Source organism: Octodon degus, unplaced genomic scaffold, assembly GCF_000260255.1.
Source record: "Octodon degus isolate 3935 unplaced genomic scaffold, OctDeg1.0 scaffold00277, whole genome shotgun sequence".
NCBI classification, from domain to species: Eukaryota; Metazoa; Chordata; class Mammalia; order Rodentia; family Octodontidae; genus Octodon; species Octodon degus.
In genome coordinates this window covers 177,694-184,712 of record NW_004524853.1, presented here as the reverse complement: position 1 = coordinate 184,712, position 7,019 = coordinate 177,694, and the positions used below count along the sequence as shown (strand labels likewise).

Here is a 7,019-nt window from a genome sequence, read left to right as displayed (position 1 = left end):
AAAAAAAAAAAAAAAAGAAAAATGGAAAACCTAATCCCACACTCTAATAATTATAAGTGCTAAAATTTTGCATGCAAATACAAAGATTGGGACAAAAATAGTCATCACATTAGGATTATTATGTACTGAATAACAGGAGTCTAAATAATTTTTAAAAGTCTGTGGACAATGAACAAAATAACTGAGAAATATTTAGAAAAAATGCTGTTATCTATCTCTTTTGGATTGTGAATAACTTGCTCTTCCTGTTTTCTGCAAAAGTACAATATTTCTCATAAATTATAGTTTTTAATTTTGTAAAATTTTAAATGTTATCTATTTATTTGTTTGTGCTTTGTCTCATAAATTTTAATTTGAGTGCTGGCAAGATGGCTCAGTAGGATAAGTGCTTCCCTGGCAAGCACAATGGTCTGAGTTCAATCCCCAGTTCTACCAAAAAAAAAAAAAAAAGAAAGAAAGAAAAGAAAAGAAAAAAGAATTTAATTTGAAGAATGAGTGATGTTATACAAGTAGTATGTCACATGATCACAACTGAACCAATGGTTCTTTCCTTCACTGTGGAATTGTGGGTGTTCCTTTCAACAGCAAGAGCTTAGGAGATGTGTAAACTATGTTTTGTAGAAAAGCATCACCTGAATAAGATTGTAGTAGTGTAATAGTACAAGCAACGAATCTACTTAACAACAATGCAATGCCACATTTACATGAAATCCTGAAAAGTAGGCTAAAGCAAGTAACGTTGTTAATTTCCTCATTAAAGCTGCAAGAAAAGTAAATGATTTTCTTGAAGCAATAGATAGCAGTGATCCCTTTAGCTGTAGTGAACACTAATCCTCCACTTTTTGCTTTTACATCAGCAATGAAGGTTTTCAAAGGGAAATGTAGGTTAGTTTGTTTACTTTTATTTATATTTTGTATCTTCTTTATTATTCTGTGTTATATTACAGTGTTGTAACCACTTTGATATGAGTATTTTTGAGTTGCGGAACAAATTTCCTGAGTTTCTATTATTATTGTGAGGAAATTTGCCTTATCAAATGCTTTGGATTACAAGCATGTTTCTGGAATGAATTATGCTCCCAAACTGAGCTTTCACTGGATATATTTAGAAATAATTGTTCTTATCATTATTTATGGATGACATACTACTCTACATGGAAGAATGCAGAAACTTCAGTAAAAGACCTTCAGATTTAATGATCAAATTCAGCCATGCAGCTGGATGCAAAGTCAGCACTCAAAAATCAATCACATTCTTCTACACGAATAATAAGCTCACTGAAGGAGCTTGAAGGAAACCACATTGTTCACAACATAATAAAAAAGAAATACTCATACATATTTTGGAATTTATAATACATTAATTGTGTTTAATTAGCTTCCTCATGCTGTGCTTCTTCAACCTTTATTCTTGGTTAAACTATTAGTTTCCTTATTCATATAAGTTGGAGATAATATGAGCATCTAGGTAGTTTGAGCTCCCATAAAAACTCAACTTGAAAATCTATTTCACTGATCACATTCCTAACTCTTACACATTGAATACTATACCTAAGATAATTAGCAATAATAATACAAAATACATAAATCATAAGTTTGTTGTAGAAAACTTCCTTTTAATTTTAAATATTTGTAATTTTAAAGACTCTATCACTGCCAGTTTAATTTTGAATACATTCAATGGAGGCAAATTCAGTTTTCTTCCAAAATACCTTTCCTATAAACTAATAGAAAACCAGCTGTGAACATAGGTCTTTTGGCTTCGTTATAATCTATCAGTGAACTGGGCTAACATAGAATTTACCATCTGAAGTCTTTCTTTAAATAAAATTTCACATTTTGATTCTTTTTATGTGTGCTCAGGTGAATAGATACAATTTATAAATGTCCTGTGGTGGCAATATGTCACAAATTCTTCTCTCTGTAACAAGGTTCAGCCAATTAGCCAGCTTTGAGTGGGAAACTGTTGGAGAGTTTCCTCTGCAGGAGCAATATCTATTATCTTTATAGTTAATAATACTGTACATTCATTATTCTCTTAGCCCCATACAGCCTCTGAAGTGTTATCTTTTCGTAGACATCTGGATCCAGAAATCTAATTTTGAAAATACAAGTTCGAATGATTTATTTTTTTCTGAAATAATCATCTTCTTCCACTTAAAAAAAAAATTGTAAAACACTTTGCCTTACAGAATTTAAAATCCACTGATGTGTGTCTCAACTTAAAATGAGTCTGTAAAGAATAATTGTCTTTACAGACTCATTTTAAGTGAAGCTTAAAGTGAAGCTCCTCAAGCTAAAAGATACCACGCTGTGGCAGATCAGTGGCAAAAAACGCAAATAACACATCAGTAGGAAAATCAGCAAGAAATTCCAGAGAAATAATAAGCTTTTCCTGACCTCTCAGCTCACCTGGAAATTTGAACAACTTTTATTACTATATTTTATTTTTTAAAAAAAATCAGTTGTAAATGGTATGGAAGTTGACTACAAGTGAGTTATAATATTCTATTAAAATTATAAACTGAAACTGAAACTGAATTTATATTTAGTTTAAAGCAATGTTCATGTTTTTATTATTATTGGGAAATTCAACAGCAAATAGATCTTTGGCCATAGGAGATAGTAGGGAAAGCACGTGTGCATGAGTCTCATTTGTTTTGATTCAAAAGTTCACTTTGCAATCAAGCTTTGCTTCCGTGGCAGAAGCCAGCTTGTGGTTTCAAATGACTCTCGGATGCCTCAGGACCTTGTGTATGTTTACTTCCTCTCTCAAATCTTTGTTGCATGCTCTTTCAATCCCAAGAATATTGCCAAGTCTGTATTGAATTTCATTCTATCTCCACTTTATTATGAGTTTTAGAATAAGGTCCCTCCACATTTCGATCAATATTGATAAACAATCTCAATCATTATGTGATTACCTTGCGTAATGTGTTTGGGTCACCATTTGAAGCCTATCTTGAGACTTAAAACATTGTCTTAGGCCATAATTTCAGTGCATGCCTTATGTCCTCACTGAACTTTCATTTCCAAGGAGTCTTAAAAAGGTAAATATTTGATCCCATGACTTCAGTGTTCCTTTGTTATAAAATGAATTCAATCTGTATGCTCTTATTATAATTTTTGGTCATGTATTTTTTAAATTTAGTTTCTTCATTTGACATATTTTTTACCTACACAACTTGAAAACATGTTTTTAAATATTTCCTCGTGTATTAAATGTGGGAGACTACTCATTCCTGAATCAGTCTCTATTCTCCACTTTATCCCTATACTATCTCTTTAAAATTTTTACAATTCTGATATAAGGGTCTTACCATTAAGATAATAGTGTTTTATGAAAATTCTTTAAAGTATAAACATGTGTCCAATAGAGTCAGTTAAGGAAGACTGAAATCAAGGGTTCCCTGTAAGATCCGTTTGAGTGTAGTCTGCTTATAAATGAGATTGTTATCAAGTGATATCAGTGAGGAGTGTTAAACATTTCTCAGCATTCAACCATGAAATTCTCTTATAATATGGTGACATAATTACCTTTGTATGATATATCACTGTATTAGTCAGAATTTTCCAAAGAAATAGAAATACAGAACCAATTCCTCATGTTGCAAATGCTCAATAGCAATGATGCTGAGTGTCAAACTGCAATGCAAAACCCACTTACTTATCACAAAGTGCCACCACCACAATTAAGCCTACAATTAATGTTTCAGTTTAGAAAATAGCTAACCTGCTGGGGTGTGTTGGCTTATGTGCCTACAGAGGACAGGTGTGCCCACTGCAGTACAAGTGTCATACGTTCGCCACTAGTGCTCTAAAGGGTCTAGAGTTTCTGTGGATCTAGTTCAGTTGGTTTAATATGGGAACAACTTCAGATCTTATTAGGACTTGAGTGATGAAAACACCATTCCTTTAGAGAATAATGAAATGACTGTAGGCAATAACATATGGATGTGGAAAGAAGCCAAGATCTGGGAGGCAGGTGGCCAGACAAATCTTGAGTGACTAATAAATTTTGTTCAAAATTCACTCCCTTTCATTACCTAGATTTAGCATTCTCTATGATATCTGATATATGAATATATATATATATATATATATATATATATATATATATATCACTCTCATTTTATACTTGAGAAAAGTGTTACAAATCTCAGAGGGTAGTTAGTTACATTCCCCTTAAGACTACTTAAAGATGCTTGAGCATGCCAGGTACATCCTTCACTGCTGTGATTCCCTTAGGCTTATAAATTATCACCTCATCTGTATAATGTATTTCAGATCCCTCATACCTGCTTGGGTCACTTGACTTCTCTAGATCATTTGCCTGCTGAAATAGTGAGTACCTTAATATTTACCATATTTGAAGCTTTAATTGCTTTGTACATTGCCCATTGACAATATTACTGAAATCAGAAACATCAAAAGATATGCTGCTGAATTCCTTGAATTCTAGTTGTTATTCCCTAACCCTGATTTCTTCATGATAATTGGGTTCTATCATCACAGGAAAGGCAGTGACTCCTCTTTTCATCCTCTTGTCCATGTAAGTTATAGATTAAGGGTCAGTAAAACCTTTATCATTTTCCTTGGCTAAGTTATTGACCTCTTTACCACCATCACTGGACAATGGAATTTCAAATCTATCCAATCTTAAGGTTGTATGGAAGAGAAGTAAAATTTGAAATGTTTAGGGAAGGTACTTTTGTTACTTTTCTGTATTTTAGGGAAGGGTCTACAGGGTGTTCAGGATCTCACTACTAGATCAGACTTGTAGTGATTCTCCCATTTTCAGCCTCCCAAGTGCTGGGATTACAGGCACATGCCACTATGCCTAGTCTCAATCACGATCTCAGCATGCCCTGGGGTTGGGAATGGCACAGCACGGCATGTCTGGGGATTGAACCCCTGGCCCCTGCGACTGCTTGCAGGCACTTTAATCCACTGATCTATTTGACCGGCCCTTGTCACTTGTTCTCACATACATATATTCTGGTTACATAGCAGTACATTTTTTTTTTCTAGTCAAACAACTTTGTGATATTTGTAATTCATTGCACAGATATAGGTTATACAAATTAGTAACACAAGTTATTTCTCAAATTCCAAACATTGGGCTGGGGAGATGGCTCAGTAGAGTAAGTGTTTGCCTGGCAAGCGCAACAGCCTGTGTTCAATCCCTGGTTCCACAATAAATAAATAAATAAATAAATAAATAAATAGATAGATAGATAGATAAATAGATAAATAGATAAAGTAAATTCCAAACATTTTCTAAAATAGTGTTACAGCAGATGCCTGGGATAATGAAACATCAAGGTGGAAATCATATTCTAAATAATTAAATGCAACAATGGAAATACTGCACATTTTAATTAAGGGAAAAATGTGTGCTTAAATGCTCTAATAAACTAGTTGGCAGGGCAACTAACACTACATATAAGTCCTGGTGGCCCATTTTAATGTATGCATATATGATTATTCATATATAACCCCTCCTCTTGAAAATGCATGAGTAAAACAAATCCAGTAAAATGATTTAAAGAAATTTTAATTTTTCCTAATACTAAAGATGGACTATCATCTAGACTTCACATACTTACAAATTCAAACATAAAAGGCACTACACTTAGAAAGAAGGGTATTTTTTTAAAGATGTTTTAAATTGAATTAATGAGATAAAAAGATAATGAGGCCCTGTTTGCTACTTACATGAAAGAAGATTTTTAAAAATAATCACTGCACAAAATACAAAGGGTATGGTTATGCTGTGGCATTAAATTTTTCTCCATGTTTTTCTTGGCTGTTCAAGAGCAAATTAAAGTTTCCACAGCAAATTTGTTTTCAAAATGCCGAATTGTGACACAATTGCTGGCTTCAGATTTCTGAATACCTTTAATAGTTTCTCTGTGCCGCAATTTGTAAGTTTCCTTGTCCTGGCACAGTCGATAAATAAAGAAACCCAAGCCATCAATGTTTTCAATTCGATCAGTAGTAACCACGTGTTCATGCATCAGGTATGACTGAGGCAAATAGGTTCCAGCCTTGATGTTAATGAGTAACTCCAACAGGTTCCTGGGAGGCATAACAATGCGAGTATTCAGGGGGATCACACAGCACTTTTCCAAGTTAAGATCTAAACAGGCAGTGCGTTTCTTGTTAAAATCATAAACAATGTTGGCAGGATCACTATCTGCAAATTCTGGAACAGGCACACTGATAAATTTGACCTCATCTTCTTTAAAGATCTTAATATTTTCTTCAATTGTCTGGTATGAGCAGCTGGGGCATCTGCAGAAGGCTTACTTAGGATGACATCATCTTTGATGTATTTTATTACACAGTAGTACATGTCATCTAGTTGAAGTGCAAAATATTTGTACAGGTATGCTCCTCCAAGAATGACTCCTGCAAGCATAAATGCTAGTCCAAAGCATATGCACCAACACCAGGCTCTTCTCTGGCCAACTGGTACCACATCATCTGCGTCCTTGCAGTCCAAGGCGACGGCGTCCGGGGGGATGATGAGTGTCTCCTCGCCGCTCTTCAGCTTGTCCTTCTTGGCGTCCTTCTGGGCCAGAGCCGAGTTGAATGTCACCTTCACCATGGTACGGCTTGGGCTGGTTGGAGGCGCGTGCTATGGGCTCCCGGCAGCAGCTGCAGCCTCCTCAACCCTGCTGGTGCTGCGACTCCGCGGACGCTGACGGGGTCTGGCGGCTGTGCAGCGGCTGAGGCGGCTAGTGCAGCTGGGCTCTCAGCAGCACATTTTGATTATGATATAGTGATAATCTTGCATCCTGTAGCAGAGCATTCCAATAATGCAAGATATTCTTGAGCTGTGCCTTCATTAATCATTCAATATTCCAGTGAGCTGTACTTTTTGGTCAACTGTCTGGGTGATATCATGTAGCATAAGAAGCCCAGTATTAAGCTTGCTTTGAAGCAGTCTGCATAGCATTTCAAGCCAGTACTTTGGGCATTTGGTAAGACGTGAGTGGCACTGTCCTGGAGAA

General features: G+C 35.2%; 1 pseudogene; it reads right to left on the bottom strand.

Moving 5' to 3' along the window:
- Positions 1-5,651: 5,651 nt before the first annotated feature.
- LOC101574230 lies at positions 5,652-6,613 on the bottom strand (annotated as a pseudogene).
- Between the last annotated feature and the right edge of the window lie 406 nt (positions 6,614-7,019).